At 37.5% G+C, this 20,111-nt stretch overlaps 1 protein-coding gene across 2 annotated transcripts in view; it reads right to left on the minus strand.

Annotated features, from left to right (window-relative positions):
• LOC126377501 (mucin-5AC-like) overlaps nucleotides 1–20,111 on the minus strand; it is a 72,323-nt gene that overhangs the window by 25,091 nt on the left and 27,121 nt on the right. The window contains exon 2 of one of the 2 annotated variants that reach the window (XM_050025238.1): nucleotides 3,569–3,603. The exons of the other annotated variant lie outside the window; for it this stretch is intronic. The gene's annotated coding sequence lies outside the window, so the exon portion shown is untranslated. The remainder of the gene's footprint in view (nucleotides 1–3,568; nucleotides 3,604–20,111) is intronic. 2 annotated transcript variants of the gene reach the window in all.

A 20,111-nucleotide genomic window follows, 5' to 3' on the forward strand; every position in this document is an offset into this window, starting at 1 on the left:
ACTGTCCTTTGTTTGGTAAGGACTTTTCAGGCTTGAATCACCTGATTGTCCAAAAAGTAAGATGATTCCGTGCTTCGGAGGGCACGTTAAGCCGTTGGTCTCGGCTATTAGCCGTAAAAACACCTCCACCAACCCGCATTGGAGCACGCTGCTCGTGGAGTATGCTCCATGGGTATGGAGGGGGTCCTCCGGTTGGTTGAGGGGAAGCCTGTGCCCAGCAGACAGATAAATAGAACTCATGATCTTGCCGCAAATGCTAACCACTTGGCCGGGCAAGTGAAATCATGACCTTTAACCCAAGTTAAGTAGTTAAACCGTTTTTGCGGGCTCAGTTCAGTTGTACGGTCACGAGCATTAATATGTACCTATACCCTTTGGTACCATGTCTTCTAACAAATTGAACTATAAATCTCACTAAATGTCAAATATGTTAACGCGACAGAGTCCTTAAGTGGGTACATTATATTGCCCATGACTGTATATACGTGTATATCCTCTGCGTCTGCTTTGAAATAGACATCCCACGTCGCTCGCGTCAGAGTACTGCGGAGCGGAAGACAAGAGGGAAACCACTGCCCTGAGTGTGTGGTAGAGTTTGCTGCTCTAGGATTGGCTAGCACAGCCATGAAACAAAGTGCATTTCTTCGAGGCAATGACGTCATAAATCGTCTGAAACAGACTCATAAGGCCAATGATGATGATTTTTCCCTAAAAGCATCAAGGATAATATTACATCGACAAGAGCGTGGCACTTAAATTAGTGATGATGATGATATCCTCTGCCGAAGGTTGTCTGGAAGAAATCACTCTTAGAGGCCGCCTTTGCACGCTTTAGAATAAGTTTTTCCTGTAAATATCTTGTGAATGTAGCATAGCATGACGCCTGTATTCCCGAGGGGTAGACAGAGGTGGTATATACACCCACTCCTTAGCAGACGATCTAGTTTAGAACGATCGCTGTGATATATCGTGTTAAACAAAGGGTAACTAGATGACAGATCGGGTGTTATTTAAACAATAGCATGTTAAATGTCAGTTGATCTAATAATGCGTGACAAGGACAGCTACTGACCGCTCATAAATAACATTTAGATTAAACTAACCAAGTTTAATAAAATTAAAAGTGACACGTAACTTCTTAATAATTTAAGAGCTATTCTCGTGTCGGTGTAGCATTCTCCATGCTACTTTTTTGGGGAAAAATAGGGCAGTGGTTTCCCTCTTGCCTTTTGACCCCCAGTACTTTGTTTGACGCGAGTGGGATGACACCCAGAGTAGTCTATTTCAAAGCCGTATTAGGACTCCTGTCCTGTTACGGCTCTTAACCGGTACGAAATTTAAGACAACAGGCCTGAGGGTGCCCGGTTGATATCGAACCGGAACTCAGGGCGTCATCTGAGAGGATTATACTTATTTGAAATAATTAATCGACATTAGTGCAACATGTGGATTTGTATAACCCGACTGCGTTACGAATCAACATCAAATTCAAATTCAAAAATATTTTTTTTCAGTAGGTAACATACCTACATACATAAACTCACGCCTATTTCCCACCGGGGAACACACCTAATTACACTTTGAGTCGTAATTTTTATATAACGAACATCTCATCCGCCTAAAACTATTGCAACTTCTCACAATCTGTATAGCCGGGGAAAAGAAGTTGCAAGAAAAACCTCGACACAGGGCCCTAGACGTTCTTTAAAAAAAAACATAAAATACTGTTATACAATTTAGTAATTGGGCTGCCTAATGTCAGTTCCCAGACAGCTAATCCCTTGCTTTCCATCTTCTAGATAATCACTAATCTTATAAAAACCTTTTTTACAAAGTTTCATCACCGTATTTATGTATATTTTGATGATTTTGTTGAATCTATCGCAAAAGAATATTAAAAAAAAGAATAAAAAATAAAAATAATTAAAAAATAAATAAAGAATATTTATTTATTTTTATTTAAAGAATATTTTTATTTATCGCTGCGCATGTGTGACTAAGTTAGCGTTTATCGCTTTACGCTTTATCTAGTGCTTATACATCAATGGGTAGATTTGAAATCTCACAAATCTCAGTTGCTGACAGACGAGGAAGTTCTCTGTATTGTCAGTGTCTGTTTGTTTGTTCGGACGACCATTGTGAGGGGCGCGTACAATATGAAGGGAGGAAACGCGGGGTCAGGTGTCAGAACTAGTCCGTAGCATCTTGCTGTTGATGTTATTAATACTTCGTCGGCGACACGCATGAACTCACAATGTACCACCCTAAAATTATAAAAAAGGACGGACGGACAGACAGACATGACGAATCCATTTGGCAAAACCCTAAAAATGTTAATGAAAAGAAAAGAAGATATTTTTGAAAATAGAAATTTTGCATGTTGATCATTATTTATTGTAAAATAATTATATAAAAAAAAAATTAACAATTATTTATTTACAATTTTATTTTCAATTTATTTATTAATTTACAATTTTATTGGTGAGCGAATCCCGTGAAAACGAAATAAGTATGGCTAAGGAATTGAAGAGTGATCTGGGGGCTAAAACGCCAGATTGAAGGATTCATGTTGAAAAGCAATATTGCTATTTGACATTTGTTGGTATTGCGCACTTTTACATGCGCAAATATTAATTTGCCACTTTGGTTTTTAAGATGAATTGCTGCCAAAGGAGGGTAATGTTTTTAAATCCTCTGTTCAAACTCTATTTCAATGGGATTATGGTACCAAACCCTTAACGTCGTAAAACGTAAAACCACATCCGACTGAGCCATATCTTATAGAAAATCTATTAGTCTAACAGTCCAGATCCGCGGAACTAGGTAATAATTTAGCCTAGGCTAGATCGAGACATAGACAGGTGGAGCGGTAGTCACGAAGTTAGAATTATATGCTCAGTTGTAGAAAGCGGGTCCGGGTTTGAGTCCTTGGCGGAGCAAACGTGAGAAATTATACAAACTAATAAGGATATAATTATGTCGGTTATTGGTTTCTGTGGTTTTAGATTGAACACATATATAAATTCAAGCTTGCAACCCCTATGGCGGTGCGCAGAGCTGAAAACTTAAAGCCACTTTGATGACATTTGCGCTTGTCGCTATTGACCCACTAGGGTCGATTAATTCTTTCAAATATTCTTCCTCTCAGACGACGCCCTGAGCCGAGGTTCGCGCCCAACTGGGCATCCTCAGGCCTGTTGTCTTAAATTTTGTACCAGGGCCTCAGCGCTCCTCATTTGTCCGGCCCAGTAGTTAATGCCATCTGCGGCAAATGTACAATAAGTCACGTCAAAAAAAGTGTCCTTTCTGATATGATGGTCAAGTTACGCGCTATAGCCTGGTCCCTCGTCATCATAAGGCTTAAGTCTTAAGAATAAAAAAAAAAAAAAAAAAGTCTCTGTACCGTGTGGCTGCAAGTTGTCTGTGGTTACTTGTAGTTCTGCCGACCCCATTACGGATCGCGGGCGTGAGGTTTTGTACGAATGTTGACAGAAAATAAATCGTTCCACTCGATTTATCAACTATGTAAATCAAAGTCTAAAAACTGAAACTTAAAAAAATCACTTACAATTATGCAGTCTTATGTAAACAGCCCAGTATTACCTGAAAAGAAAAAATACTTGCAATTAGTCCAGTAAATGTTACAGTTAATTAGCGATGCACTGACCGAGAATCGAACCTGCACTTTGCAGGTGATAATTACAGGCACTGAACCGTTGCTGGTATAATATATTATTATGTAGCTGACATGGTACATGACTTTGTAGGTAGGTTGGGTCAAACACGAGAATTAGACCGTTTGTGAAAATCTATTGTTTATAACACAGCACCACGCCTGTATCCCTAAAGGGGTCGGCAGAGGTGTGTTAACCTCAAAAAAGTATAGAATTGAAAATAATTTAAAAAACACATAAAAAATACATTAATTATGCGACGGGAAATTCCACTTGATATTAACTCGGAATCATTGGCAGAATCATCCCCCTCAGTATTCGTTACGATGTCACAAACACCTTTTATTCTATACACCTTCCTACCCCTTAGGGGATATAGGTGTGATGCTATGTGTCTTACCGGGTGAGAGCCTTCAGCGCTCCCCATTTGTCCGGCCAAGTAGTTAATGCCATCTGCGGCTAATCTACAATAAGTCACGTCAAAAAAAAAAATGCTATGTGTTACTGTAGATTCGAACGGCCTCCGTGGTCCAGTGGTTGAGCGTTGGGCTCCGGAGGTCCTGGGTTCGATTACCGGTAGGGACATATCACCAAAATTACTTTGTGGTCCCTAATTTGGTTAGGACATTACAGGCTGATCACCTAAATGTCTGAAAGTAAGACGATCCGTGCTTCGGCAGGCACGTTAAGCCGTTGGTCCCGGTTAGTACTTACTGATGTAAGTAAGTAGTCGTTATATGAGTCATGCCAGGGGCCTTTGGCGGCTCAATAGTAACCCTGACACCAGGGTTGATGAGGTTGGTAATTCATCTCACAACCCACACGATAGAAGAAGACTGTAGATTGTATAAATTGTATTGCATCGCCGCAAAGTGCATTCACTACTTAGCCGAAAATAGTAGAAATAGTGAAAATTGGTGGTAAGCCGAGAAAAGTGTTTACTCCACCTGAGTGGCGTGGTGGTGCCGTGAAACAAGGCCGCTACAACGCTCTAGTTGTGAACAAGAATCATCACGCTCCGCTGCCCCCTTGGGATGCGGCAGACGTATAACTATCTTTGCGTTGTGATATACTACATAAGCATACATACGTATATAAGTTCCCGCTTATTTCGCGTTGGGGTAAGCAGACAGTAAGGTATTCCACTTTCGCTTTTTCCAATATCATGAAAGTCAGTTTTAAAGTACTCTTAACCTGACCTTTTTTATAACATCCTGGTACGCCTAGGTCTTCCTCTTCCAATTCTACCACTTAAAAGTACTACTTAAAACCAGTGCAACAAGAGCTACTTTACGAGTAAGTGTGTTGGAAAAACATTTATTTTTACTGTTCGAATTTTGAATGTGATATTTACTTTATACTCATTTATTTTTTATTTATATATTTATTGTTCGAGTTTTGAATGTGATATTTAATTTATACTCATTTATTTTTATTTATAATATTTACTGTTCGAATTTTAAATGTGATATTTAATTTAAACTCATTTATTTTTTATTTCGAAATTAATTTGCTATACCGGAATTTGATTTCCATTTTTAAATTATTTACTTAATTGAAAATATATTTTATTTTTTCTGAACGGTGAACCTCTCACCAATGGTTTATGTAACGAAATGAAAGTTACGAGTATTTACGGGTATCGCTATATTCTTAATCTCACTTACACGGAAGAAATCAACTATATTCGTTTACCGTATCAAGCTTGCTTCATAAACGCTCTACTTAGGGTCGCCAATGTTACCACAGATAAAATTACAGCATAACATAATATGACATAAGCTTACCACTATATTCCCATTTGGGGTAGTCAGATGCACGTCTATCGTATGACGAAGTAAGTATATAAAGTAACCACGCTAAAAAAAATAAAAAAATGAAAAAAAAGGAAAAATACATAAATAAGATAATAACGTCAAACATGAGCGGAAGCAGAAGAGTAGCATCAGATTTGATGAATGTGGGATCGAAGCAAATAGAATTCAATAGTCTCTGCTTACCCCGGTGGGATATAGGCGTGAGTTTATGTATGTATGTTACGATAGGTAAACAGACACAGTTACATATAAAGATGGAAGAGAGAATTTCAGGTAGGTTTATAGGTATGAAGGGTTGTAAAAGGACCTTCACATCGCCTTTCAGGGAAAACCACGTAAGCTTATTTTTGAAAAAATATATTCGTAATAGTATGTGATTTTCTTCAACTATTCTCCATTTCATCTAATTAATAATCTATATATTCTCTAAAATATAAATCTTTTATTATACTTAGTTAAAATATAATATTATTATAACAAAAATACAATTTGTCAAATAATCAGAAAAATACGTAACAATTATAAATAATAAATAATAATAAATAAATAATAAAAATGTTTATTTCTTTAACACAGAATTTTTACATTTTCGTAATTTGAGTTTCATTTTAAGCATACAAAGCCTGTATTAGAAGACTCCGTTCTTCTTTAACAACATACGTACATACACCTTTTTTTTTCATATACTTATGTAATCAAAAATTCAATTCAACAAAATATTGAGACCACATTTTTTTACGTGGATTGAAACTAGCGTGTTTATTGATTGATATGTTTTGTTAACAAAAATAAAATCCGAATGCGATTTTTCAAAATGGCGCTTACATTGTTTTCCTTTACGACGATACAATGACAGCAATTTCTCCAGACAAGTCACAGGTTAGAATAGCCATTTCTCAACATGTTTATGGCTGAATCCAATGTAGCTTTCCACCACACGTATGCAGAGACCAGAAGGGATTCCACTTACTTATTATACTAAACATTATACGCAAATAAGCACATATTTTTGAATAGGTTTTTTGAGAATGACGTAATATTTTCTCGCTTTTTTACTCTGTAATTTCGGACCCCCCCCCTCCTCTGTCTACCCCTCGGGGATACAGGCGTAATTACAAAAACCGCACGAAAATCCACGCAATAATTTCGCCCGAACATCTTGTAAGTAAATTCCTTCAAACACTTCTTTTTTCTGTAGATTCACACTATTTCACACTTCTTATTGTAGATTTTCTTGAACCTGCATTGACTATTTGGCGGACAAATGGGGAACGCTGACAGCTCCGACCACCGGTGTTGCCAATTTCTGTCAACCCTAACTTCACTGGATTTTATACGACGTTTTATCGCCAAACATGGTCGGGGAGCTAAACTAGGTATGTCTATTCGTGTTATAATGCTGTAACTCTTGTGTGAGATGTAGAAGGCAGGTCCAGCCATAGTGAAAATTTCGAATAATATAGTAGACAAGTATCAATTAATCTTATATCTTAGCCCATCAGTTCGCCACCGCATGACACATTTCGTGGCATGTGCAAATGTCAATGCGTACTTTTAGATTTTTAGATGAATGGTTTCAATGTGGTATTTTTTAGATCCGCTTAAATTAACAATGTAAAAGCTCGAAGTACAGTAAATCTTAAGATTTACAAATACATTAATACATATACTTTATTGAACCAAAATAAATAAAACTGTTATAAAAGAGACTTAAGTACATGGCAAACGGCGGCTTTATCGCTTAAAGCATTTACCATTCATTTTTATACCGTCGCTCAGTGGTAAATCAATCACCCTATTACAATTTGTCTTAATGTTTACTATCTATTTATTTGTACTCTCTTGTGTAAGTTGTTTTTCTTGCGTGTTTTGATTGTAAGTTTTTTGTTATTCCGTGTATTGTTTTATATTTCTTACTGTGGTGTGCCTTTATAATGAACATTTCTTTCTTTCTTTCAAATCCTAACATTAACCAGTTCCCTGCTACCTGCTAGTAAAAGTCCGAAATGAACGATTATTGAAAAACATTTCTTTTTTTAAAATATTTTTTTGATAGATTGCGAGCAAACAAAAAAAAACTTTTTTCAAGTGATGTTGGAAACTGTAAGATTTACCATACTTCACGTTTTCACAGTTACATACCTATCCGCTTTAGCTGTAGGCAACATTACAATGTAAGCGTGTGCCACATTTACAAAGGTAGTTAAGACATGGTACGGTGTGGGACCGGTGCAATAAAAGCAAAGGAAACGACAGGAAGAGTGGCCGGGGCGGTTCAAACTAGACTTGACTGGACGGAACTGGATTCAACTGGTTTCGTTGTCGCGAGAATGACAGTTTGCTGTCGGGATTTCAGAGAAATTCTACCAGGTTTTAGTAAAAAACAGACAAACACAATCTACGCTCGTTATCTTTATATAGTTTTTTTTTTTACGTGACTTATTGTATGGCTCAGATGGCCGCGTAGGACAAGCGAGACAGACAGTTCGCGAGCGCTCAAGCTTACTACCATTTAGACACAAAGAGGTGAGGTGAATCTATCTTGGCACCCGATAAAAAGTATTGTGGGATGGAGAGTCATTCTACACGTATTATTATTTTTTATTCTATGGTAGAAGTGAAACCTAGTACCCCTAACTTTATTCTCCGCATTAGGAATTTAGAAGTTTCTCTATTTAGAATTCCACATAATTTAGCAACTATTTGACCAATTAATTGGAATGCGACACGTCTGTCTTCGCATAGTAAATCCACATGATAATTAAAAGTAAAACTTTGAAGCATTCGATTACGATTCGTGACTTCTTTCTTTATTACCAACTTCGGAATCTTTAATTGATCAGACGTGTTGCCAATACTGGTAGACACTAACTTCTATTTTCTCAATATTCCTCGGCAAATAATAAATCTTTATTAAATGTTCATAAATTATTGATTTATCGTGTATCGGAACTTGAATTTGGAACTAAGAACTTTATTGTTGTTTTGTTCACGCGGGAACCAAAAATAAAAACAATAAAGTATTTACTTCTGAATTCAAAACTTGATAATAAATCTAAGAATTGATGATATTAAATGTTCATAAATTATAGATTTATCGTGTATCCGAATTTGAATTTAGAACAAGAACTTTACTGTTGTTTTGTTCACGCGGGAATCAAAACATAATTATAAACAAAAACATTTTCTAAAAAAAATCGGTAATGCGATGATAGCTACTCTAATTTCATTATAGTTCATTACTAAGAAGATTCATTAAACATCCCATCACATCGCTATTTCCCTGCCCACACTGTTAGTTACAAGGCGTGAATTTATGTATGTAGGTTAAAAAGACTAATGTGTTGACTCTATTGAGAAAACTTTTACCGGAGAGGAAAGTGGTCACTAATGTGAGTCTAAATATGTGTGTCTGTGTGTCTACCGGTTCTGTAGGCTGTGGCTTCCGATGGTCATCTGTTATGGAGTATCCTATGGCTTTCGCGGGATGTTGCAACCTTCTTTGGTCAGGATTAGAATACGAGAAAGATTTAGGCGTTTGGTTGGAACTTGGAAGGCGTGATAGCACAGTTCAGAGAACGCCTGACTTACATCGGTCGATCACGGGTTCGAATCTCAAGTTCTAAATTTTAAATCACCATTTGAATTTATTCTGGAATTGACGAAAATGTCGTCAGAAACTCACAAACCCAAGAAATGGGTTTTCTAAGATTTGTGACGTACCTAACCTAAAATGTAGCGCATTGACCTAATTTTCCTTTCAGGTTGGAAGGTTCATTACCAAAAAAAACCTGACCGGGAATCAAACCCAGGACGTCAGGTTTGGTGGCCAAGGTCTAGCCACTACACTGTAGAGGTCGCCGATGAATTACGTAAGTATAGTAATCAAATTAATTCCACGTAAGTGTAATCAAGTTTAAACTACCAAAAGCATGTCGGTATGTCGTAATAGCAATGTCAGATATACTAGAGAAACGCACTCACTACGGGTCAATGACACTTTGACAGCTATGATTGATGACCACAGAGTAAAACAAAATCTATGGTCAAGATTGAGCCAACTTTCTAAACGAATATGTCGTTTATGGAGATAGGTGTAAGGTGTATTTTGATAAATTGTTTTCGGCTTGTAAAATTTTACTTTTTTTAGTGTCGGTAGCTTTAGTCTATAACAGGTATTTTCATAGTGCATTTTTTACTTTTTTTTTAGTTGTTAGTCATCTAAAAAGTATTTCGGAGGTCTTTTGTCAGTGAAATTGAACTTGACTTTGATAGGGTCAGGTTTAAGTGCGGTTATGTAACGTAAAGTTCATTACCACTGGCTGACCTCGGAATTTAGATTTAATCTTACTTTCATGCGTTATGATTATTATGTTTAAATGTGTTTCTGAGGTATGTGACCTATCTTGTATTGTGCTGGTTTTCCCTTAGCTTGAGTTATTAATTTATCTCAAATTCAATTTTCACTAACACGGTTAGCTCGACCATTATAGTCGATACGATCATCACGTACCACGTTGGTCTAACAGAAAGCTCGGTGAGGTGTGGGTACTTAGTTCATCTTGCGATGAATGTACCTCTACCTACTCCATTGGGATATACTGTATTCATGTGTCATATGCCTGATTGTTAAAATTAGGTTCTTTATAATATAATATATTTATTTACGGTATTTTTTTGTTATGTTGGTATCATTATAATATATGTTTATTGAACCATCCCGCGCTCCAATGCATACACTTCTTTCACCCTAAGGTTGCCTGGCAGAAATTGCTGTTTAGCAATAAGGCCGCCTATTGTTCTTGTTTTTTTTCATATGTTTATGTCCTGTGTATATGTCGTTGTGCAATAAAGTGTACTTGATTCGATTTTGATTTTTTTGGACGCTGTTCTGCATGATCTTCCGTCTGATTACATTGAAGACAACAGAATGTGCGCATGCGCAGGTTATTTGACTATAAAACCAATCACGGGAAGGAGCTCATTCTTCGGCACTTTCCCTGCAGCGAGTATGGTGGGGTAGGGGGGCGGGCAGAGCTTTTACTTTACGCTACTTCAGTATCACTCTCACGCCTTTAAAGGAAAATTGAATTTAGAATTGAATGACAATTTCTTTATTGGTTATGATTACTTTATCATCACTAATTTCTCTCAGATAATAGTTGTTGTTGGGTTGTTGTTAATTGTGGTTATTTGTTGTTGTGTTGTATCTACGATAAGTTACGTTGAACAACCCTTACCATCACTACATAGTATAAAACAAAGTCGCTTTTTCTGTCCCTATATCCCTATGTACGCTTAAATCTTTAAATCTACGCAACGGATTTTGATGCGTTTTTTTTTAATAGATAAAGTGATTCAAGAGGAAGGTTTATATGTATAATAACATCCATTAAATAGTGGAGAAATATTGTTATTTTTGAAGTTTTTTTAATGTGATGTCGTAAATAATTTCATTTTTTCGTCAGCATTGCACCCAGCGAAGCCGAGGCGGGTCGTCTCTTTAACAAAGTAGAACTTCTTCGTAATATGAACAAAACTTTCCATCACAAAAAAATTTCTTCGGCATTGACGCAATGTACAAAAAAAAGAAGCGGTTACGGACATGTTATGGTGTTGGCCCAGGGTTCGAACAAGTTCTGTCGAAAGTGAAACCGACCACGCCCGCGAGAGTGAGTTTAATTTATCGCTGCCATATTACATTTTCGAGAAACTTTTCGATATATTGTGGAGGAAGCACATAATAACGGGTTCTTACCGCGTTTAAATGGGGATATGAGACTCCCGATATTTCGACACTGTTGCAAGTGCCATGATCACGGGATATATCCCCATTTAAACGCGGTAAGAACCCGTTATTATGTGCTTTAATTATGATAATAACCGCGTAAACTTAAAACAATGTATTGTGGAGGAAGTAACCATAAACATAAACTGCCTATGTACGGTCACGAGCATTAATATGTATACACTCTGGTACCATATCACATTAACTTTTTTGACAAATTGAACTGTAAGTCTCACTAAATGTCAAATATGTTATTGCGACAGAGTTCTAAAGTGGGTACATTATATTGCTCATGACTGTACGTACTGACGTACTCAATCAACCGGAGGGGGTATGGAGGAAGTAAAATAGTTAAAAGTAAGCTCATGACAGCCTCCATGGTCTAGTGGTTCAGGTTCGATTCGCGATGAGGACATTGTCGAAATCACTTTGAGAGAATGTCCCTTGTTTGGTAAGGACATTACAGGCTTGAACAACCTGTTTGTCTGATAAATTAAGATGATTTTGTGCTTCGAAAAGCACGTTGGTCGCGGTTACTACTTACTGATGTAAGTAAGTAGTTGTTACATGAGCTATGTTAGGGGCCTTTGATGGCTCAAAAATAACCCTGAAACTAGGGTTGATGAGGTTGAAGAAGAATATTCCATTTAACATAGCTTTTTTTAAGCCCAATAGGCTTTGGAAGAAACGAATCGATTGCCATACAAACCCACTCTTACTACAATCTTTAATTACGTTTAATTGCCGCGAACGAACAACGAACTCAATTATTTGTCTAAGTTGATTCGACTCGTGACTCACAGATCACATCAATCGTGATCTAAAAGGGCACAAGACCGATCGATCGAATCGGTCAATTGATCTAGTTTCTATAAGACTAGTAACTGAGAGTTTACTTAAGTTTAAAAATAAAATAAATTATCAATTCATTCATAATGAATTATTTATTCATTCACCTGCACTGTTAAAGACCTGTACGAAGCCACTGACAATGCTGAAAGCGTGGCCAATTATTGGTCAGCAAAAATTTAGTTTCGATCGCCATCGACTCGCAAAGAAGAACAATTCATAGAAACCACGGTATCAACTGAATCATAACCCTGACACCGGGGTTGATGAGGCTGGTATTCCACACGATAAGAAGAAGAAAGACCTAGTTAACAACTTGTTTACATAATATATAATTTTGCTGTAAAGTATGGCTCAGTACGCATATATACGTAGTATCTATAATGTTAATTTGTATAGAATCCGGTTGTCCTTTCGTATAATGAATCAGGTGGCAAGGACTTTGATATTTATCTATAATACAGTTACCAGTTCCAACCGCAATGTACTGGAGTAAAATTGCTTGCGTACCATAGTTGTAAAATGCTTTTATCTAACTGTTACTGCGTGATATCGCTGTAAGACACATGTTTGGTAATCTGTACCTACAGAACGTAGCCTGGAAAATCCCTCATTGTCTATGATGCAAATATCAATTCAAACCTTAAGTCGATTCAATGGTTTATAGCCCGAGCCGAGGTTCGCGCCCAACTGGGCACCCTCAGGCCTGTTGTCTTAAACGTTGTACCGGGTACAAATAGGAGCCTTCAGCGCTCCCCATTTGTCCGGCCAAGTAGTTAATGCCATCTGCGGCAAATCTACAATATGTCACGTCAAAAAGGCTGTCTCTAATTGATTTTATATTCTGTTCTGTGTACAATAACAATTGATTTTCAGACGTGTCTATCCGTGACATATTTAAGGTAATCACTTCAATAATAAAGCGGTCATTCGTGGTCAAGGATTTTTTTTACGTGACTCGATATCTGTACAGGTTCGCTTCATATGACATTAACTACTTGGCCGGACAAATGGATAACGCTGCCGAAAATTTAAGACCCACATCGGTGGAAAGTTGTCTTTAGTCTTTTTCATTCATTGATCACGTAAAAATTTGTAGCACTCGAAGCGCGAAGAATATCCAAATTAATATCAGACGCGACTTTGTCTCAGACTTTCTCAGGGCGCCAATTCTGTAGAAAGTTGCGAAGATTATCTGCCTATTGTCCCACTGCTGGCGATACGGCGATTGATCATAAACTGTTTTTTCAATCGCTTTATGATGTTACCATCATTAAAGTATAAGTAGTAATAATCGAGTCATAATCAATACTCATGTGAATATGGATTGAGGCCTGTTGTCTTAAACGTTGTACCGGGTGAGAGCTTTCAGCGCTCCCCATTTGTCGGGCCAAGTAGTTAATGCCATCTGCGGAAAATCTACAATAGTTACGCAAAAAAAAGGATTTGGTTCCTTTATGGCAACGCACATGATATAAGTAGTGTAAAACAGTACGACCAGGGAGGTTAGAAGACCACATCAAAGCAATTCATCTAAAAAAGCAATATTGCAATTTGATATAAATTTGCGCATATAAAAAAAGTAAGTGCGCGATGCATACAATAAATGTCAAATAACAATATGTGGCCTTTTAGACCCCCAGTTTAGTACAATTATTGATTATAAATATTTCAATAAGAAAAAAATTACAATCGTCCTAATGAGATCTAAGAATTAGATCTGTAAAAGTACGTAAGCCAGTGTTGTGACGTTTATGAGCATAGTGATGTATTAGTCGATATTAGGTCGATTATTTTCTATCTGACAGTAGATAATGGTGCTAATTCCTGTAAACACCATCAAATTTTATTTTAAGTTATTTCTGTCATTTTCTTATCCATTGAAAAGGAAAGGGACGGGTAATCGACAAGCATAAAATTTATGGAACACACGTCAATTTTAAGCACAAATCTAAAACAATCGTCTAAAAATTTTACATTGGCCAATAACCCGACAGAATTATGTTGACAGCACACGTCAAACGGTTTGCATACCAGCGAGATATCTTTTTGATTCGCCCGGGCTATTCATTCATTTACTCGTTCTTCCTAAAATTAAGAGCTGTCAAACATCCGTCCCTTTCCTTTTCATACATCCGTCCCTTTCCTTTTTTTATATAACTTAAAGTAAAATTAGTAGGTGTCTGCAGGAATCGGGGCCAATTTTATGGTAAAAAAATGAAAAAAAAAAACATGATACTAATGCACCATAAACTAGTAGCAATGTAAAGCTCACGCGCCGCCGCGTGGAAAGCGTTATGTCGATGCTGTAATATGACTTTAGAGAATCACACTTCAGACAGTATCAACAATTTTAACAATACCACTTCCCCGCTAGTCGCTTATGAAATCGCTACCCGCTCATACAAGGCCGTGCAATCTATACTTATAATAAATCTGTAGAGAGGTCAATTCTGTACATTAAATATTTTTTCAAAATAACTATCAGGGGGTGATAAGTGGTCGATACTGATGCCAAAAATGCAATCAGTAAAATTTTTGTCTGTCTGTCTGTCTGTCTGTCTGTCTGTCTGTCTGTCTGTCTGTATGTTCCTTATAGAAACAAAAACTACTGGACGGATTTTAATGAAACTTGGTACAATTATTCTTCACACTTCTGGACAGGTTATAGTATACTTCTCATCACGCTACAATCAATAGGAGCAGAGTAGTGAAGGGAAATTCTTTTGTATGAAAAATCTAAACCACTCAAGTTAGACGTTTGAAATTTGGCATGCAGGTACCTTAGATACCGTAGAGGTGCACTAAGAAAGGAATTCCCGTAATTCCGACGGGAACGGGAATTAGCGGGAAAATCCTTTTGTATGAAAAATCTAAACCACTCAAGTTAGACGTTTGAAATTTGGCATGCAGGTACCTTAGATACCGTAGAGGTACACTAAGAAAGGAATTCCCGAAATTCCCACGGGAACGGGAATTAGCGGGAAAATCCTTTTGTATGAAAAATCTAAACCACTGAAGTTAGACGTTTGAAATTTCATGTTTTGTTTGGCATGCAGGTACTTTAGTAAACTTAAAGCTTAGTTGCAACAGGATATTACAAAATTCCCACGGGAACGGTAGTTAGCGGGAAAAAACTTTTGTATGAAAAAATCTAATCTAAATAAAAGGAGAAACTGACTGACTCAGTGACTGACATATCAACGCATAGCCTGAACGGCTAAACGTAGGCATTTGAAATTTGGAAGGGACATAGCTTAGGTACCGTAGAGGTGCACTAAGAAAGGAATTTCCGGAATTCCCACGGGAACGGAAATTAGCGGGAAAATATTTTAGTATGAAAAATCTAAACCGCTTAAGTTAGACGCTTGAAATTTGGCATGCAGGTACCTTAGTTAACTTAAAGCTTAGTTGCAACAGGATATTGCAAAATTCCCACGGAAACGGGAGTTAGTGGGAAAAAAACATTTGTATGAAAAAATCGAAACCGCGTAAGATAGATGTTTTCAATTCAATTCAATTAAATTATTTATTGCATTCCATGTAGTACAATGGGGTGTTACATAGGCATAGGAACTAAAACATGGACCCTGTAGGGCACAGCAACGTTGAAGGGAAGAGAGGAAGTGTGTATTAAAATTAAAATTCAATGAACAATCAATTAAAAAAAAATCAATTCAATCAATTGATTCAATCTAGCATGCATGCATACCTTAGTAAATATAAAGTTGATTTTTTGCTGTATTTTAAAAAATGGGAGTTATTGGGAAAAAAATTGTACTTATGAAAAAATCTAAACTACATAATTATGCACTCCCACACACACAAAGATCTCTCTCTTATATAAGACGCCACGCGGACGAAGTCGCGGGCAAAAGCTAGTCCGTAATAAAAACCATAAAGATGACATAGAAAGCGAATAAACTTTGACTGACGATAGCAAGGTTATTGGAACAGAACCTCCTTTATTATGGGAATTTATGGTAATTTGTACAATTTTTATGGTAATAATACAAGATTTTATGGCATTATTAAATAGTGAGTTTATAGCATGTGTAGTGGGTACATTTGTACATGGAATATTACAATAAAATGACTGAATAGGTACCTTCTGTGTACTCTCTGTCGACACTTTTTTAACCTCTTTAAGAGGCTGAATGATAAAAAAATAAGGGTCACATCTCACTAGGACATAATGATGGTACCACCACCATTACGCCAGGAATAGTAATAAACAGCAGAACACAGGATTTTTTTGACTTATAAACAGGCTTTAAGGTGCCCAGTTGTCTGAGAGGATTAGGACCTTAGTGGACCGCTAGCGATAAGCGCTGAATGAGGGAAATCGTCGACCACGCCAGCGGGGTCAGTTTAGGATTCTTTACTGCCAATCCAGTAAAGTTATAGATAAATATATACATTTTGAAACTCTAAACGGGTTTGTAATGGTGTAGGAACTCTAAGCTCGGTATATAATAGGCAAGTTATTAAGTAACAGCCTGTTGCGTCGGCGCAAGGTGATCCGGACACTTAGCATGCTCGGCTTAAGTCGGTTTTAATCGGCTTAAGCTACTTTATCCAAATGTGTTGCTTAAGTTGGAATAGTTTCGTATGCCGTTCGCAAAAAATAAAAATTTGTACGTATTTGAGTGTGAGTTATAAATTTATCTTAGGTGCAGTTTTCATTATCACAGTTACCTCGATCATTATAGACGGCGATATGGCTCACCACACCACCAATCACATTGGTCTAACAGAAAGCACGGTGAGGCGTGGATACTTAGTTCATCTTGTCATGGATGTACTGACTACCCCAATCGGAATACAGTCGTGAGCTTACGTTATGTTATTTCCGCCGATATGATAAACTTTCGTAGATGCTTTCACCTTCGTTCGTATTAGTGACGTGGTTACACTTTCTCTCCCTTTGTTAAGACTTGGGTCGATTCATTCATCGATCTGTAAGTACTATGCGGTTCACTGGGTCCGTTCAACTGTGTTGTTATCTTTAAATAAACGTGTTTGTACTTGTTTTTTTTTTGTTCATATAAGCACATTGAACACAAAATGGGTGAGCAATTCTGGTATTGAATTAAAACATAAATAAACTGCCTATAAACATAGGATAAAGAATATTACTACGTATAGAGAAGGGAATGTTAGGTTTGGACACGTAGAGCGGAGCTTGCAAAAGCGGTATATAAAGCGAAAGTTGATGGTAGGGCTGGCAGAGGAAGATCTAGAAGGACTTATATTGAATAAATCGGAGATGTCCTTAGAAAAGGTTTAGTACGATTTACTCTGAACCGGCGAGCGTGTATGAAGCGATTGACGAATGTGAAGGAAGCAACATAAGTGTGTCAGGATCGAAGCAAATGGAATTCTATAGATTCTGCTTACCCCGGTGGGAAATAGGCGTGAGTTTATGTATGTATGTATGTATGTACTACGTATAGAAATTGGATCTCCAACCTCAACCTCTCACGGTCTTACTTAAGAAGATATAAGGGGAGCGCGCTTACTTCTTCTTCTATCTTGTGGGTTGTGAGATTACCATCCTCATCAACCCTTGCAACTATTAAGCCGCCAAAGGCCCCTGACATGGCTCATGTAACGACTACGTACTTGTATCAGTAAGTAGTAACCGGGACCAACGACTTAACGAGAGTTCCGTCGTCTTACTTTGGGACAATCAGGTGATCAGCCTGTAATGTCCTAACTAAACTGCTTACTGTCTACCTCGCTTACACTCGACAGCACGCGGTAAGCATGAGATTTTTGTATGGGCTGTCCTATGTGATGTGGGGGTGTTTTATGAGTCCCACTCTTGAGGAGTTAAGTAGCATACTTCCACCACGCTGCTCCAGTGTATAAGTTACTTACTGGACAAAACATATCTAGTCTTTCATTCAGTTCCGACTCATTTTGTATTCGTTTCACATTACATGTTATCCTTTGTTATACCATTGTAATTGAATGTATCGAACGTGGATACATTTTAAATGAGAACTCTGACATCTGAGTTGTAGCGTGTAGCGTGATAGATTTTAATATAACTAAGTAAGTAGTATGTGTGTTGTTTTGTTAGTATAAGACACAACTAAGACCTCCGTGGTCCAGTGGTTTGAGCGTTGGGCTCACGATCCGGAGGTCCCGGGTTCAAATCCCGGTGGGGGCATTTCACAAAAATCACTTTGTGATCCCTAGTTTGGTAATAGGGCATTACAGGCTGATCAGCTGATTGTGCGAAAGTAAGATGATCCGTGCTTCGGAAGGCACGTCAAGCCGTTGGTCCCGGCTACTATTTACCGATGTAAGTCAGTAGTCGGTACGGTCACGAGCATTAATATGTATACACTTTGGTACCATGTCACATTAACTTTTTTGACAAATTGAACTGTAAGTCTCACTAAATGTGAAATATGTTAGTGCGACAGAGTCCTAAAGTGGGTACATTATATTGCTCATGACTGTACATGAGCCATTTCAGGGGCCTTTGGCGGCTCAAAGTAACCCTGACACCAGGGTTGATGGCGTTGGTAATCCACCTCACAACCCACACGATAGAAGAAGAAGATTCTAATCTAACAAAAAGGATACTTATAGTGTTTCCCGTTCGCCCGATCGCTTGACCAATCAACTGGTTAAAACTATGTTTGAGGGGGGTGAGGTAAACCTAGCTCAGACGCTGGTGGGGAGCGGAGATTTGCCGTTCTATACGTAGTATTATTCTGTATTTTATGGCTTAGTGTCCTATATGTTCATCGCATATTCTCTAACAGTACGACTCTACAACTATTGTACTCAAATTCACACTGAATTTTAAAACACTATTCTATTATTCTACTAGTCCAGTCTCAGTGACATAAGTAGAAAGTATTACAGACGAGTGGGATAATGTTATGTTCTTGTTATGTATTGTTATTTTATTGTTACGCCAAATCTGTTATTTATTGTTTATTGTGGGAATTTTCGTTACAAAGTAGCTATCAAGGTTGAAGTGTTGTTTATCCGGCTTTTTGTCATGTTGGTAAAAAATGAGGTAAAGATATAAAAAGAAACGTAAACGGAGAGAGGTGTATATATATTTCAGAATGTACTTTTTTATTTTCGTTTGTTTAAAATTTAGTTTAAAAGTTTCTCATCTGGTACAACATTTAAGACAATAGGTCTGAAGGTGTTCTGTTCACGAGGTTATAGGTCATTGTATACAATTAGTAAATTCTTTTTCTGTCGTGTGGGTTTTGAGCTGGATTACCAACCCCATCAACCCTGGTGTCAGGGTTACTATTGAGCCGCCAAAGGCCCCTGACATGGCTCATGTAACGACTACTTACATGGGACCAACAGCTTAACAGCCTGCCGAACCACAAAGTAAAAGTAAAATAAATAAAGTAAGTTAAGTAAATTAAATAGTCAAAGCCTCGAAGCCACAAACGCAAAAAAATATTTTACCTTTTACCTAGAAAACTTTAAAAGATGTGTTGCTGTTGCAGTTTCTCGTCATCACTTCTCTTCACTCATAACACCTTGCGAAATGACGTAGATTTAGAAATGTTAAATTGACCTTCAACAATCTATACTACCATACAAAAAAATCAATCAATCTATACTTTTTTTTTGACGTGACTTATTGTAGATTTGCCGCAGATGGCAAATCCCCTCTCGTAACCGACGCCCAATCTCCTTGAATTAAGTAGTTCTTAAAAACGAATCAATTCGCAACCGTCCGATACTTGGTCCATCTCCCAGCATTTCTATGATCAATTCGCTCTCACTTTCAATGCCAAAGTCACTTTCTACCGAATGTTCACCTCTGACCTTGCCGGTAGAAGCGCCGTCACGAATCTTGTTAGTGACGCTTCTAATTATCGACACCAATATTTTATGAATGGCTACGTGATTATTTTGACGTAGAATTACTGCGTTGACAGCACCTCCCCGAACGGCGATTCCCGCTAGGGCGAGTCTCTTTACGGCTAG

This window comes from Pectinophora gossypiella, chromosome 23, assembly GCF_024362695.1.
Source record: "Pectinophora gossypiella chromosome 23, ilPecGoss1.1, whole genome shotgun sequence".
NCBI lineage: Eukaryota > Metazoa > Arthropoda > Insecta > Lepidoptera > Gelechiidae > Pectinophora > Pectinophora gossypiella.